This window comes from Hyla sarda, chromosome 9 (assembly GCF_029499605.1).
Source record: "Hyla sarda isolate aHylSar1 chromosome 9, aHylSar1.hap1, whole genome shotgun sequence".
Lineage (NCBI taxonomy): Eukaryota > Metazoa > Chordata > Amphibia > Anura > Hylidae > Hyla > Hyla sarda.
The window spans coordinates 148,514,539-148,532,657 of NC_079197.1; the positions used below are offsets into that span (position 1 = coordinate 148,514,539).

The window sequence follows — 18,119 nt, forward strand, 5'->3', positions numbered from 1 at the left end:
GAGATAATAATTTCTATGAGGGATTTGGAGTAAATGGAGAAGCAAATAAGATCTTGTTATTCGCAGATGATATCCTCCTTTTTGTAACTAATCCACAAGAAAAATACACCGAATTATGAAATTGTTTGATATATTTGCCCCTTTATCCGGGTTGGAGATAAATTGGAGTAAACCTACTATGCTCCCCTTAGATGAAGATATGGGGGAGATGGTGGGAAGATTATCCGTGTTAAAAAAAAGTGAATGTTTCCCCTATTTGGGAGTAAAAATAGCAGCCATTAACGATAGATTTGTGACTAATAATTTACGCCCCTTATTAAATAGTCTAGGGAAGAGAGTAGAAGTATGGATTAAAATGCCTTTCTCGATGTCAGAAAGGATGGCGATAGTAAAGATGGTGGTCCTTCCACAGATCCTGTTTCTCCTTAGTGCCTCGCCAAGGTGGATTGGCAAGGGTTGGTTCCGGAAGATAGAAGTAATACTGGGTAGATTGCTGTGGGGAAGAAAAAGGGTCCGTTTGAAGTACAGATATTTTATGGCCCCCGGAGATAGGGGGGGACTGGATATGCCCAACTTTTCTGTTTACTATTTGGCTGCGCAGTTGTACGAATTGTGAACTGGAGGAATTCTAGATATCTGGAGAAGATTGTAGCAGATAAGGAGAAGGAGAACATATATGAAGTGTTGGAATTGGATGAGCATGATGAGAAGGGTTCAGATAACACTGTGTTATTGCACAAATTTTAAAAAGTATGGGCAAGATTAAAAGAAGAATTACATATAGAAAATAGTTTTGGGTTCACACCTAATAATAAATTTAAAGAATTGGTTGATTGTGAGTCAACTTTTTGGGATAGTAAGGGTATAAAACGACTGGAACAAATATTCGATAACGGACAACTTTTTCCATTTGATCACATAAAAAGGGGGTATGATATTAATGATAATGATTGGCTGTATTATTGGCAGGTTAGCCATGCAGTCCATAACACGATAGACAAGGAGGTATATGTAACACAGAAACACAACTTTATAGAAGCACTAATTCAAATAGAGCACTTAAAAAAAAAAAAGGAATTTCAATTTTGTATAAGAAATTAAATAAGGTTATTGGAATAAGGGGGATTGATAGAATTAAAGAAAAATGGTCTCGGACAGTGGGTACTGTGTCTGAAGATGATTGGGACATTATGGCCCAAAATATAAGTAAGGTTTCCCGTAATATGGTACATAAAATTACACAATTTAAGATACTACACAGGACCCACTACTCCGCGCTTCATTTATATAGGATGGGGGTGAAGACTACGTCACAATGTGTTAAATGTGGTTTGGATGAAGCGGATTATCTATATAGTTTTTGGTCATGTGAGAAGATATTGGTTTTCTGGGAATCTGTAATTAAAGAGGTAGAAACCAGAATTCCTCTGAAGATACCTCGTACGATAGAGTTTATACTGCTAGGAGTTTTTGGTAATATGGGAAAATACGAGTGTCTGTTACATCGGACTCTGTTCTTCGCTAGATTGATCATACTAAGGAACTGGATATCCCCTAAAGAACTGCAGATAGAGGAATGGAAGGAGGGGCTAAAAACCATGAAAGACAAGGAGTTTAGATGGATGAGGAGCAAGCGGGGTCAAAGAGAATGTAGAAAGATTTGGAATATATGGTAGATTTGAATTTAAATTCTTTTTTTTTTTTTTTCTCCGCTTCTCCTCTCTCGCTCTCTCTCTCGGGGCCAGAAGGTGGGGTGGGGGGGTATTAATAATGAATATGTATACTTTTTCGGATACAGACTAGTATAAGTATGGCTATATGGCCTTTTCTTTTTGACTGGTGTTGTTATGTACATTCGAATCGTATACTGTATTTTTGTAAATTTTATATTTAAAAGAAACAAAAAATATATATATATATAAAAAAAAAAAAAAAACTTTTTATATGTTCTTCCCTTATGTAAAAAGTTAAGGTTGCACCAGGTCTAAGTCCTGACGACCGCTGCGACTGTGAGTTACAGCCGAGTCACACTGCAGCTGTCATTTTTCCCTATTTTCATTCTGCTGTATCTAATTGTATTTGTATTGCACAGTTGTTGTCTTTTATACATATTAATAAAATTTGTGATTTCATGCAGTAGCACTGCTTTAAAGGAGTACTCTGGTGGAAAACTTTTTATTTTTATTTTTTTAATCAACTGGTGCAAGAAAGTTAAACAGATTTGTAACTTCTATATACAAATCTTTACCCTTCCAGTCCAGACAGAGGTGTCAGCAGAGAGTACTGTGGTCAGACAAAAATAAATGTAAAAAATAAATAGTACCGTATTTTTTGCCGTATAAGACGCACTTTTTCTTCCCCAAAACTGGGGGGGGGAAAAGTCGGTGCGTCTTATACGGCGAATACACCCCTATTGCGGCGGTCCCTGCGGCCATCAACGGCCGGGACCCGATCGCGGTGATGCCCTGTATTAACCCTTCAGACGCGGCGATCAAAGCTGACCGCCGCGTCTGAAGGGAAAGTGACACTAACCCGGCTGTTCAGTCGGACTGTTCGGGACCGCTGTGATTTCACCGTGGCGGTCCCGAACAGACCGACTGAATAGCCGGGTTAGTGCTTACAGGACACCGGGAGGGACCTTACCTGCCTCCTCCGGTGTCTTCTCCGTTCAGGGATCCCCTGTATTGCCGGCGCTCTATTTCCTCGGCATCACGTCGTCGTGTACGTGCGTCGGCGTGCGTAACGACGTGATGTCGGCGACGGAGAGCAAGGATAACCGGCTGGCAGCAGAGATGATCCGGAGCGACGGGGACACGGCGACAGCGATGGAGCGACATCCAGGGCAGCGGTGACGGGTCCGGAGCGGCGGGGACACGTGAGTATTTCCTCCTATGCAGTAGTCTTCAATCTGCGGACCTCCAGATGTTGCAAAACTACAACTCCCAGCACGCCCGGACAGCCAGCGGCTGTCCGGGCATACTGGGAGTTGTAGTTTTGCAACATCTGGAGATCCGCAGGTTGAAGACCACTATTGGGTTCAAAATCTTTATTTTTTATTTATTTTGCACCTATAAATTGGGTGCGTCTTATAGGCCGGTGCGTCCTATAGGGCGAAAAATACGGTATTTATTTATTTTTTTATTAACACCTACAACCAAGCTGTTTAATGTCTTGATAATATATTACCCCCCCACTTAGTATATGTAAACTTATAGATTATATACAACACATATTAAATTCTTATCATCTTAGAGCCAAAATGTTAAATCCCCCAATATCACCAATAAAAAACAGCAATATGTGATTATTTTGCCTATATGATATCCACTCCAAATATTTATATATCTAAACGTGACCCGTAATTATTACACACATAAATATATATATCCAATCCAGATACTTCTATAGCTAACCCAATATCTCTGTTCAAATATATTCACATAATTATTATCCCATAACACATTCAATCATGCAGCCATATATTGCTATATGTCCATATATAAACAACCTTATATTGCTATATGTCCATATATAACCAACCTTATATTGCTATATGTCCATATATAACCAACCTTATATTGCTATATGTCCATACATAACCAACCTTATATTACTATATGTCCATATATAAACAACCTTATATTGCTATATGTCCATATATAAACAACCTTATATTGCTATATGTCCATATATAAACAACCTTATATTGCTATATGTCCATATATAAACAACCTTATATTGCTATATGTCCATACATAACCAACCTTATATTACTATATGTCCATATATAAACAACCTTATATTGCTATATGTCCATATATAAACAACCTTATATTGCTATATGTCCATATATAAACAACCTTATATTGCTATATGTCCATACATAACCAACCTTATATTGCTATATGTCCATACATAACCAACCTTATATTGTTATATGTCCATACATAACCAACCTTATATTTCTATATGTCCATACATAACCAACCTTATATTGCTTTATGCCCATACATAACCAACCTTATATTTCTGTATGTCCTTACATATCCATTCATATATCTACATCCAACCTAGTGTTCGTACAGGTACACCCTCTTATCCCTACCTATACATAATTCCTATGTCCATCACTAATATACTCATCCCCCATACAATCTAGTGGTTAAATATCACAAATGTTTCACTATGTCTCTACATAATTATTCAATATCTCCCTATATGGTTATTATACCCAACACCAGATATAACACATAGTGCCCGTATTAATTCTAAGACCAAATATTCTAAGACCAAATATCCTATCATGCATGGTATGAATATAAACAAAACCATAGTAATTAAATGGTTCCATAATCCAATCATGCATCAGTCTTCCACGAGCAGATATCCATATTTACAGTAAGTCACTATGCACAAATTCTATGTACATACCACCATGCATTGTAAATAAGGGCATCCCTTTCAGTCCACCCAGTTCTGGTCCATAACAGCACTATGTAAGTATATCTAGAGACCCAGAAACAAGTGACCAGATTGTGGGGGATTATTAAGAGCTTGGAGGAATATATCAGATTGTCTATATATCCTAGGGGATTTCCAAGTACAAATATTTCCATCTTGGGAAGTAACACCTACATTTAAACAAACTTGGGAGACTGGTTTGGCATTATGTTCCAAGATACTAGTGAACATGTTGTTGGAGCATGATCAAGAACTATTACAGGAAATGAGAGAGAAATTAAAGGGGTACTCCGGTGAAAACCTTTTTTCTTTTAAATCAACTGGTGGCAGAAAGTTAAACATATTTGTAAATTACTTCTATTAAAAAATCTTAATCCTTCCAGTACTTATTAGCTGCTGAATGCTTCAGAGGAAATTCCTTTCTTTTTGGAACACTGATGACATCACAAGCACAGTGCTCTCTGCTGACATCTCTGTCTATTTTAGGAACCGTGCATAGCAGATGTATGCTAAGGGCAGCATGGTGGCTCAGTGGTTAGCACTGCTGCCTTGGAGTGCTGGGGACTTGGGTTCAAATCCTACTAAGGACGACAATAACTAAAGTGTTATTATTATTATAATAACGTCAGCAGAGAGAACTGTGTTCGTGATGTCATCAGAGAGCATTCCAAAAAGAAAAGAATTTTCTCTGTAGTATTCAGCAGCTAATAAGTACAGGAAGGATTAAGATTTTTTTAATAGAAGTAATTTACAAATATGTCTAACTTTCTGCCACCAGTTGATTTAAAAGAAAAAAGGTTTTCACCAGAGTACCCCTTTAAAAGGTCTGGAACTCTTGACATGTGATAAAGAATAACAGGTGATCCCCTTTCAAGTGAGGCTGAAGGGGATCATAGACAAATTTGAAAGAGGTCATGGAAGGAAAAAAGTGGAAGTTCAATAGGGATCGAGGTAACTATGAGCGGTCTAATGTGTTTAGATGGCAACATAATGGAAATTGGAGACCAATGTATAAGAATAGAGGCCCCTTGGATATGGAACAAAGAGAATCAAACAGGGAAATGAGTAGTAGTGATTTTTTTATCCACAAGCAGGGGCGGACTGACAGGCCGGTTCAATCGGCCGTCGTCCTAAGGCCCAGCCAGGAAGGGGGCCCGCTGTCCACCACCTGTCACTTTAAATAAATAAAAAAATATATATATATATAGAACCAGTGGTGTCGCTAGGGGGGCGAGAGGGGACCATGGCCCCCCTAGATCAAGCCATGCTCCCCCGATGCTGCGGGATTTTGGCGCAAATTTTTTTTTCTATAATTTCCCGCCCCAGCCGCACGTGCGTACTGCGCACCCAGCGTCCCCCTCCCCCCTCCGTCCCCCTCCGGCACAGTAAGCCGAAAATGGTGCCGAAGATGCTGTGGAACTGCAAGCTGCACCCTGTGCCGGCTTGCTTAAGGTACTGTACCCTTTCCACCCCTCTGTTACCCCCCCCCCGGGTCACCCATTCCCCCCCCCCCCCCCCGTCATTCTTGTCCACCCTCCTTTTATTCATGTCCGCCTTGTCCACCCTGTCACCCATGTTCACCACCTCCCCTGTCCAGCCCCAGTCACCCATGTCCATCCCCCTGATGTTCACTCTCCATTGTCAACCCCTGACCACATCCTTGTCACCCATGTCCATCCCCTATCCACCCCTCTGTTACCACCTTGTCACGCCTGTCCACCCCTCTGTAACCCCCTACGCCCCCTGTCACCCATGTTCACTCTTCTACACCCCTCTACCACCCATGCACACTCCTCTACACCTCTCGGTTACCCATGTACACTCCTCTACACCCCTCTGTCACCCATGTACACTCCTCTACACCCCTCTGTCACCCATGGAAAAAAGTGTGGAGCCTAATAGGTTTGTTTTGCAGGTTTAATGGTGAAGAATTGTGCAATTGTGCATGTACACCCCTCTGCCAACCCCCTACGCCCCCTGTCACCCATGTACACTCCTTTACACCCCTCGGTTACCCATGTACACTCCTCTACACCCCTCTGCCACCCATGTACACTCCTCTACACCCCTCGGTTACCCATGTACACTCCTCTACACCCCTCGGTTTCCCATGTACACTCATCTACACCCCTCTGTCACCCATGTACACTCCTCTACACCCATCTGTCACCCATGTACACTCCTCTACACCCCTGTCACTCATGTACACTCCTCTACACCCATCTGTCACTCATGTACACTCCTCTACACCCCTCTGTCACCCATGTACACTCCTCTACACCCCTCTGTCACCCATGTACACTCCTCTACACCCCTCTGTCACTCATGTACACTCCTCTACACCCATCTGTCACCCATGTAAACTCCTCTACACCCCTGTCACCCATGTCCACTCTTCTACACCCCTGTCACCCATGTACACTTCTCTACACCCCTCTGTCACTCATGTACACTCCTCTACACCCCTCTGTACACTCCTCTACACCCCTCTGTCACCCCCTACGCCCCCTGTCACCCATGTACACTCTTCTACACCCCTCTGTCACCCATGTACACTCCTCTACACCCCTCTGTCACCCATGTACACTCCTCTACACCCCTCTGTCACCCATGTACACTCCTCTACACCCCTCTGTCACCCATGTACACTCCTCTACACCCCTCTGCCACCCATGTACACTCCTCTACACCCCTCTGTCACTCATGTACACTCCTCTACACCCCTCTGTCACCCATGTACACTCCTCTACACCCCTCTGTCATCCATGTACACTCCTCTACACCCCTCTGTTACCCATGTACACTCCTCTACACCCATCTGTCACTCATGTACACTCCTCTACACCCCTCTGTCACCCATGTACACTCCTCTACACCCCTCTGTCATCCATGTACACTCCTCTACACCCCTCTGTTACCCATGTACACTCCTCTACACCCATCTGTCACTCATGTACACTCCTCTACACCCCTCTGTTACCCATGTACACTCCTCTACACCCCTCTGTCACCCATGTACACTCCTCTACACCCCTCTGCCACCCATGTACACTCCTCTACACCCCTCTGTCACTCATGTACACTCCTCTACACCCCTCTGTCACCCATGTACACTCCTCTACACCCCTCTGTCACCCATGTACACTCCTCTACACCCCTCTGTCACTCATGTACACTCCTATACACCCCTCTGTCACCCATTTACATTCCTCTACACCCCTCTGTCACTCATGTACACTCCTCTACACCCCTCTGTCACCCATGTACACTCCTCTACACCCCTCTGTCATCCATGTACACTCCTCTACACCCCTCTGTTACCCATGTACACTCCTCTACACCCATCTGTCACTCATGTACACTCCTCTACACCCCTCTGTTACCCATGTACACTCCTCTATACCCCTCTGTCAATCATGTACACTCCTCTACACCCCTCTGTCACCCATGTACACTCCTCTACACCCCTCTGTCACCCATGTACATTCCTGTACACCCCTCTGTCACTCATGTACACTCCTCTACACCCCTCTGTCACTCATGTACACTCCTCTACACCCCTCTGTCACCCATGTACATTCCTGTACACCCCTCTGTCACTCATGTACACTCCTCGACACCCATGTACACTCCTCTACACCCCTGTCACCCATGTACACTTCTCTACACCCCTTTGTCACTCATGTACACTCCTCTACACCCCTCTGTACACTCCTCTACACCCCTCTGTCACCCATGTACACTCTTCTACACCCATGTACACCCCTCTGTCACCCATGTACACTCCTCTACACCCATCTGTCACCCATGTACACTCCTCTACACCCCTCTGTCACCCATGTACACTCCTCTACACCCATCTGTCACCCATGTACACTCCTCTACACCCATCTGGCACCCATTTACACTCCTCTACACCCCTCTGTAACTCATGTACACTCCTCTACACCCCTCTGTAACTCATGTACACTCCTCTACACCCCTCTGTCACCCATGTACACTCCTCTACACCCCTCTGTAACTCATGTACACTCCTCTACACCCCTCTGTCACCCATGTACACTCCTCTACACCCCTCTGTCACCCATGTACACTCCTCTACACCCCTCTGTTACCCATGTACACTCCTCTATACCCCTCTGTCAATCATGTACACTCCTCTACACCCCTCTGTCACCCATGTACACTCCTCTACACCCCTCTGCCACCCATGTACACTCCTCTACACCCCTCTGCCACTCATGTACACTCCTCTACACCCCTCTGTCACCCATGTACACTCCTCTACACCCCTCTGTCACCCATTTACACTCCTCTACACCCCTCTGTCACTCATGTACACTTCTCTACGCCCCTCTGCCACCCATGTACACTTCTCTACACCCCTCTGCCACCCATGTACACTTCTCTACACCCCTCTGTTACCCATGTACACTCCTCTATACCCCTCTGTCAATCATGTACACTCCTCTACACCCCTCTGTCACCCATGTACACTCCTCTACACCCCTCTGCCACCCATGTACACTCCTCTACACCCCTCTGCCACTCATGTACACTCCTCTACACCCCTCTGTCACCCATTTACACTCCTCTACGCCCCTCTGTCACTCATGTACACTTCTCTACGCCCCTCTGCCACCCATGTACACTTCTCTACACCCCTCTGCCACCCATGAACACTTCTCTACACCCCTCTGTCACCCATGTACACTCCTCTACACCCCTCTGTCACTCATGTACACTCCTCTACACCCCTCTGTCACCCATGTACACTCCTCTACACCCCTCTGTCACTCATGTACACTCCTCTACACCCCTCTGGTGTATAAACCATAAAATCATGTCTGATTTTTAAAGAATTTATTTGCACTTTATGGTGGAAAATAAGTATTTGGTCACCTACAAACAAAGATTTCTGGCTCTCACAGACCTGAAACTTCTTCTTTAAGAGTCTCCTCTGTCCTCCACTCGTTGCCTGTGTTAATGGCAACTGTTTGAACTTGTTATCAATATAAAAGACACCTGTCCACAACCTCAAACAGTCACACTCCAAACTCCACTATGGCCGAGACCAAAGAACGAAGGACACCAGAAACAAAATTGTGGACCTGCACCACACTGGGAAGACTGTATCTGCAATAGGCAAGCAGCTTGGTGTGAAGAAATTAACTGTGGGAGCAATTATTAGAAAATGGAAGACATACAAGACCACTGATAATCTCCCTCGATCTGGGGCTCCATGCAAGATCTCACCCTGTGGTGTCAAAATTATCACAAGAATGGTGAGCAAAAATCTCAGAACCACACATGGGGATCTAGTGAATGACCCACAGAGAGCTGGTACCAAAGTAACAAAGGCTACCATCAGTAACACACTACGCCGCCAGGGACTCAAATCATGCAGTGCCAGACATGTCCCCCTGCTTAAGCCAGTACATGTCCGTGCCTGTCTGAAGTTTGCTAAAGAGCATTTGGATGATCCAGAAGAATATTGTCATACGGTCAGATGGAACCAAAGTAGAACTGTTTGATAAAAACTCAAATTGCCGTGTTTGGAGGAGAAAGAATGCTGAGTTGCATCTAAAAAACATCATACCTACTGTGAAGCATGGGGGTGGAAACATCATGCTTTGGGGCTGTTTTTCTGCTAAGGGACCATGACGACTGATCTGTGTAAAGGAAAGAATGAATGGGGCCATGTATCGTGAGATTTTGAGTGAAAGCCTCCTTCTAAGAGCAAGGGCATTAAAGATGAAACGTGGCTGGGTCTTTCAGCATGACCATGATCCCAAACACTCTGCCCAGGCAACGAAGGAGTGGCTTCGTAAGAAGCATTTCAAGGTCCTGGAGTGGCCAGTCTCTAGATCTCAACCCCATAGAAAGTTCATGTTGCCCAGCGACAGCCCCAAAACATCACTGCTCTAGAGGAGATCTGCATGGGGCAATGGGCCAAAATACCAGCACCAGTGTGTGAAAAGCTTGTGAAGACTTACAGAAAACGTTTGACCTCTGTCATTGCCAACAAAGGGTATAAAACAGAGTATTGAGATAAACTTTTGTTATTGACCAAATACTTATTTTCCACTATAATTTGCACATAAATTCTTTAAAAATCAGACAATGTGATGTTATGGATTTTTTTCTCATTCTGTCTCTCATAGTTGAGGTATATCTATCATGAAAATTACAGGTGTCTCTCATCTTTTTAAGTGGGAGAACTTACACAATTGGTGGCTGACTAAATACTTTTTCGCCCCACTGTATAACAACGTGGAGTGATTTGAGAAATGTACTACAGCGTCATTGGAACATTCTGAGATCAGACAGTAAGATTCAAGATATTATTCCAGAAAAGCCTTTACTGGTGTCACGCCGAGCACCGAATTTGGAGGATTTGTTGACTGACAGTCCCTTCCAAAGGCCTCCAAGAAGTGTGGGAACAGGAAAGAAGCACAGGGGATCTTTCCCTTGTGGAAACTGCAATATATGTCAATACAAGGACCCATTAGAGCAGTTTACCAATCCAAGGAATGGGCAGGAATTTCTGATAAGGAAATACATAAATTGTAAGACAACACATGTAGTGTGCGTGCAACAAGTTGTACATTGGACAGACCATTCATCAGTTAAGAAAACGGATACAAAAACATCCCCCAACCATATCATTTGCAAAACGGGACACAGCTATGCAATGGAACCTGACGTCAATAGCAGCACATTTAAAAAAAAAATTTCTTTCGGCAATTTGAAAGGCTAAGGTGGTGGGGCTCAAGAGACCAACATACGTGATGGACTCCGTTCCCAAGGTATAAATCCATCTCGATTCTGCCTGAAGTAGCAAGTGCTGAATGAGGAGTAACTCTTTACTGGATTTTTGGGGTGAGTTACTAATACATTTGGTGTTGCTAATTAGACTTGAAGTAGATTTATAGGGACCCAGGATCATTATTTCATCTGTATGGCGAAGGGGATGCACTTTCTAAGGGAATTATTATATATTTCACCCTAAATATAATGTTTCAATCACATATGCATATATATATATATAGATATATATATAAATTTTATACAACAAATTTGTCATGCATGGATTTTGCCTAAATTAAGGGTTTATATTAGTAATGGACACGTTAGATATACACAATAGCGGATCATCTATGGGGGGGTGGGGCTTCAATTAATAGTTTGGTAAAAAAAAAAAAAAAACAATATGGGATTTTTTATGGACTTATGGATTGGTTTATTTTATCAACTATTGTGGGGGTCCCTTTACTATAGCCCAAAACTATTGTGGTTCATCCCTGACCAGGAGGAGAGCCATCAGTATGTGAGTAGCATTTGTTTTAATCTTGATTATGATCTAATTTATACACTTGATCTTTTTAGATCTCTCTTCGTGATACCCATTAATGCTACAGAGGAAATGTATATACCCCTTGTATTTGTATGGATGTTGCCTGGTGTGTGAATAGACAAGGAGTCCTTGGTTGGCTGGATGTCCGTCTAAGAGGTCTGCATGTATTGCCGTCAGCACATCGGAAAAATTAGTTTCTCGTGGGATATGAAGATGGGCCTTACATGGACAATATATATTTTCCTGCCTTAAGTCACATGGACAATGTATATCTTTGGGCCTGATAATCCTAATGTACTGGATTCCTATATATTTGATAACACTATTGGACTCGAAAATTCGAAAAAGAAGAGTGACTTTTGATTTCAATGGACACCACATAGTTAGGATATACAGTGGTCCCTCAAGTTACAATATGAATTGGTTCCAGGACGACCATTGTATGTTGAAACCATTATATGTTGAGACCATAAATCTATGGAAACCTGGTAATTGGTTCTAAAGGCACCAAAATGTCATCCAAAAATAGGAAAAAGTGAGAATTAAAGAAAAATAAGTAGATAACTAATATAGATAAAGCAAATCCTTACATATAAAAGTAAGAAAGATCTGCTGGGAGCTGTAATTACTGTCTATATCAGTGTTTCCCAAGCAGGGAGCCTCAAGCTGTTGCAAAACTTCAACTCTCAGCATGCCCGGACAGCCAAAGGCTGTCCGGGCATGCTGGGAGTTGTAGTTTTGCAACAGCTGGGGGCACCCTGCTTGGGAAACACTGGTCTATGTAGAGGACAGGAGCTTCTTCGGGGTCCTGTACAGTGCACGCAGTGTCCTAAAAAAAAGTAACATGGAGTCGCCCTCACCTGGTGTCCAGCAGCTAACCCTGGCCCAAAGAGGAGTACAGAACATGTAATACCTCCCTGTACTGTAGGGGGCGCTACCAGACACTAGTCAGTGCATACACTTCAGTAATACAGGTAGAGAGTACAGAACATGTAATACCTTCCTGTACTGTAGGGGGCGCTACCAGACATCAGTCAGTGCATACACTTCAGTAATACAGGTAAAGAGCACAGAACATGTAATACCTCCCTGTACTGTAGGGGGCACTACCAGACATCAGTCAGTGCATACACTTCAGTAATACAGGTAAAGAGTACAGAACATGTAATACCTCTCTGTACTGTAGGGGGCGCTATCAGACATCAGTCAGTGCATACACTTCAGTAATACAGGTAAAGAGCACAGAACATGTAATACCTCCCTGTACTCTAGGGGGCGCTACCAGACACCAGTCAGTGCATACGCTTCAGTAATACAGGTGTTTTACCAGTGAATGCCCATTCTGATTGGTCAGTTCATTGACATGTTTCACAGATCGGGGCTGTCAATAACATTGTATGTTGAGTCTGGTTTCAACTTACAATGGTCCAGAAAAGACCATTGTATGTTGAAACTATTGTATGTTGAGGCCATTGTTAGTTGAGGGATCACTGTATTGGGCTCAATTTAATCTCAAGTATGAGACATTTTCGGAATGAAATTGCCTCCATCATATGTTTGTTACATCATTTTTAGGTCTAAGATTAATGTAACATATGTTTGATATGATTATGGATAGATTCATGAGTAAATAAAGGTGTTTACGTATATTATTGTACATGAAGAAAAAGATGTGTCCAGCACCGTAGGCTTACAGGTAAAATCAAAGCTTGCTTTATTAAATCTTCGGACAACAGTCACAGACAGGGAAAATGTCTGACGCGTTTCGCACCGAGGTGCTTAGTGATAGACTCACTTAAAATACGTGCCACACTGATTAAAATACACTAGTCAAAATACAAGACAGAATACAAAACATGGAGTGGGTATGTCCTTTGCGTCTTCCAGGGTAGCTATTCGCACTACAAAAATATAAAGGTGTCTACAAAGTTGAAAAATCTTTAAAAAAAAAAAAAAAAACACCTTAAAGAACATTTTTACATTTCTTCATATTTATTTTTAAACTTTATACTTCAATGCTATGTGCTACAACCTGTAAGTCGCCACGACCAAATCTTCCTCCTCTTCATAGGTAACAACAAAAATTCTTCCTGCATGAGTGAAGGAGGAAAGAAAAACATTTTTTGAGTTCATGTTCTGAAACCAAATAAACATTTACACTAAATTTAGCTGCTGCGGTCATATAATTAGAAGGGAAATTATGAACATGTCATCATTAAATCCAACCTCTTATTCAAGCCCTGTGGATATCTTGTTTCGAGGAGGAACATCCAGAATGTTTCTCTATTAAAGAGTTTCCTTTTAATGTCACCCCCTCTAGGACCCAATTTAACTTTTTCAATACTGGATAATTTCAGGCATTTAAAGGGGTATTCCAGGAAAATACTTTTTTTTTTTTTTTTTTAGATCAACTGGCTCCAGAAAGTTAAACAGATTTGTAAATTACTATTACAAAATCTTAATCCTTCCAATAGTTTTCAGCTGCTGAAGTTGAGTTGTTCTTTTCTGTCTGACAACAGTGGTGCTCTCTGCTGACATCTCTGTCTGTCTCAGGAACTGTCTGAAGCATAAGAGGTTTTCTATGGGGATTTGCTCCTTCTCTGGACAGCTCCTGAGACAGGTGTCATCAGAGAGCAGTTAGACAGAAAAGAACAACTCCACTTCAGCAGCTGATAAGTACTGGAAGGATTAAGATTTTTTAATAGAAGCCATTTACAAATCTGTTTAATTTTCTGGAGCCAGTTGATATATAAAAAAAAAGTTATAGAGATATGATAATATCTATGAGGTAAATACAATTATTTGTGATAACAACTGAAAAAGTGTGGTGTTATACTACAAATCACCTACGTATGCTTATATAGTGCTGCAACAAATGGAAGAAAACAGAAGATTGCACTCAACCATCGGAGGTAAAACAATGTCTTTATTCGATGATTTTAAAACATGTTGAGGTGGGGGTAAAGAGATGCGGTCAGCGTGAGCTGACTGAGCGGCCAAGGCAAGGCAGCGCTCCTTTCGCGGTTCAGCCCGCTTTCTCAAGCCCATGCTTATATAGTGCGGTTGCAGACTAGTCCAGTCTAAAAAAGGCATTGGCCGAAACACGTCAAAATAACGCTGTCTGTACTGCAAAACACGTATCACTGTTCAGAGGCAAAGCGAGAGTGCCGGATTCATTTACCTACTTGAGATTCATTCATCCACAGGCACCACGTGGAGACGAGTGCCGACCTTCTTTTCTACGTAGCTGTTCCAGACTAGAACTGGGTGGACTGTAATGGATGCCCTTATTTACAATGCATGGTGGTATGTACATGTGGTATTTAATAATATAGAATACGTGCATAGTGACTTACTGTAAATATGGATATATATGTATATACTCGAGTATAAGCCGACCCGAATATAAGCCGAGGCCCCTAATTTCACCCCAAAAACCCAGGAAAAGTTATTGACTCGACTATAATCCTAAGGTGGGAAATACATCATCCCCCCCTGTCATCATCCAGACCCCCGTCATTAACACCCCTGTCATCATCCCCCCCTTCATCATCACCGCCTGTCAATCCCTTCAACAGTGGTCTTCAACCTGCAGACCTCCAGAGGTTGCAAAACTACAACTCCCAGCATGTCCGGACAGCCATCGGCTGTCCGGGCATGCTGGGGGTTGTAGTTTTGAAACCTCTGGAGGTCTGCAGGTTGAAGACCACTGCGGCCTTCGTCATCATCCAGACCCCCCCCCCCCCTTTAGTTTTCTACTCACCTCCCCTCGGTGGGAAGGAAGGGTGAGCTGGTCCGGGCCATCTATGCTGCAGGGACCATCCGGTGGTGAGGGTTAGTCGTTCCATGCTGTCAATTTTCTCCGGGGGGGCCCTCTTCTCCACGCTCCTGGCCTGCTCCGGACTAGTGACGTTGCCTTGACAATGACGCACAGGGACATTCACGCACGTCCCTGTGCGTCGTCGTCAAGGCAATGTCACTAGTCCGGGGCAGGCCCGGTGAAAATGGACAGCCCGGAACGACTAACCCTCCCCACTGGACGGTCCCTGCAGCATAGATGGCCCGGACCAGCTCAACCTTCCTCCCCACCGAGGGGAGGGGAGTAGAAAAGTAAAGGGAGGGGGGGAGGTCTGGATGATGACGAAGGCCGCAGTGGTCTTCAACCTGCGGACCTCCAGAGGTTAGATAAGCAGCCCCAAACAAGTTCCAAAGATATTCAAGCTGTCTTGCAGGCTCAGGGAGCATCAGTGTCAGCACAAACTATCCGTCGACATTTAAATGAAATGAAAAGCTATGGAGGAGACCCAGGAGAACCCCACTGCTGACACAGAGACATAAAAAAGCAAGACTACATTTTGCCAAAATGAACGTGAGTAATCCAAAATCCTTCTGGGAAAACATCTTGTGGACAGATAAGATAGAGATTTTTTGTAAATCACATCATTCTACTGTTTACCGAAAATGGAATGAGGCCTACAAAGAAAAGAACACAGTACCTACAGTGAAATATGGTGGAGGTTCAATGATGTTTTGGGGTTGTTTTGCTGCCTCTGGCACTGGGTGCCTCGAATGTGTGCAAGGAAACATGAAATCTGAGGATTACCAACGGATTTTGGGTCGCACTGTACAGCCCAGTGTCAGAAAGCTGGGTTTGCGTCCGAGATCTTGGGTCTTTAAGCAGGACAATGACCCCAAACATATGTCAGAAAGCACTCAGAAATGGATGGCAACAAAGCGCTGGAGAGTTCTGTAGTGGCAGCAATGAGTCCAGATCTAAATCCCATTGAACACCTGTGGAGAGATCTTAAAATTGCTGTTGGGAAAAGTCGCCTTCCAATAAGAGAGACCTGGAGCAGTTTGTAAAGGAAGAGTGGTCCAACATGTGTTGTGGTGCATACACTGCAGATAATGAAAGTGAATAGAGTTGCAATGTGGAACCTACCTTGCCAGGATGGATTTCTAGGAGCGGCAACGTGACCGCAATTACTTTCATTGGCTGCGATGTAGGCAGCACAACACGGCGGTCTTTGGTGTAGCTTAAAGGACAAGTGTTATGAAAAAAACGAATCCTCTATGTGAAGGGCCCCTCGCGATCTGTTTAGAGCCCTTGCTCTCCTCCACAGCACCGCGTCACGACCCCAGCCCCCTTTATATAGTTCTTTGGGAGAGCCGAAGATTGCCGAATGGCTCTCCCATAGAGCTATATGGAGGGAGTCATGATGCGCCGCTGTGAAGGAGAGACAGGGCTCTAAACAGGAGATCGCAGGGGGCCCCAGCGCTCGGACCCCCCACAATCTAAAACTTATACCCTATCCTTCAGATAGGAGATATGTTTTTTTTTTTCATGATATTTGTCCTTTAATCAGCCATATACAAAAGTCCCATAAAACACTGCACTGGCCACTATATTGTAACTGGAATTGTTTGTACCTGCATGGGGGGTTTTCTATAAGGATGACACCCTCACCATAATCTTAGTAAATTCGCACTTTTTACAAGCTATGTAAATGCCAGGGAGGGGTATTACACTGGCACATGCATGACCATGAAGCCCCTGAGCACAGGATAGGAGTCTATGGATCCAGCAGCCTACATGGCCTACGTCTTGTCAGGATTCGGCTGGCTGGAGGTGGATCCTCTGTGTCAGTGAGGGATTGGCGTGGACCGTGTCGGTGGACCAGTTCTAAGTTGCTACTGATATTCGCCAGAGCCCGCCGCAAAGCGGGATTGTCTTGCTGCGGCGGTGGCAACCAGGTCATGTCCACCGGTAGCGGCTCAACCTCATTGACTGCTGAGACTGGCGCGGTACAGAAGGACAAGGCAAGAGCAAGGTCGGACGTAGCAGAAGGTCAGGGCAGGCAGCAAGGGTCGTAGTCAGGGGCAACAGCAGAAGATCTGGAACACAGGCTTGGGACATACACGAAACGCTTTCACTGGCACAAGGCAACAAGATCCGGCAAGGACAGGAAGGGGAAGTGGGTTTTTATACACATGGAGCAGGGAAGCTAGTACAGTGATTGGGCCAGGCACCAATTAGTGGTGCACTGGCCCTTTAAATCTTAGAGAGCCGGCGCGTGCGCGCCCTAGAGAGCGGAGCCGCGCGCACCAGGACGTGACAGCCGGGGAACGGGACAGTTGAGTAGATTGGGATGCGGCCCGCGAGCGGGCGTGTCCCACTAAGCGGATCGCATCCCCGCCGGCAGTGTCAGTACAGCGCTCACGGTCAGCGGGTCAGGAGAACGCCGCGAGCGCTCCGGGGAGGAGCAGGGACCCGGAGCGCTCGGCGTAACACATCTATTAG

General features: G+C 44.1%; 1 protein-coding gene across 1 annotated transcript in view; it reads right to left on the reverse strand.

Moving 5' to 3' along the window:
* LOC130290394 (C5a anaphylatoxin chemotactic receptor 1-like) overlaps positions 1–18,119 on the reverse strand; it is a 96,320-nt gene that overhangs the window by 77,840 nt on the left and 361 nt on the right. The window contains exon 2 of the mRNA XM_056537976.1: positions 13,851–13,908. The gene's annotated coding sequence lies outside the window, so the exon portion shown is untranslated. The remainder of the gene's footprint in view (positions 1–13,850; positions 13,909–18,119) is intronic.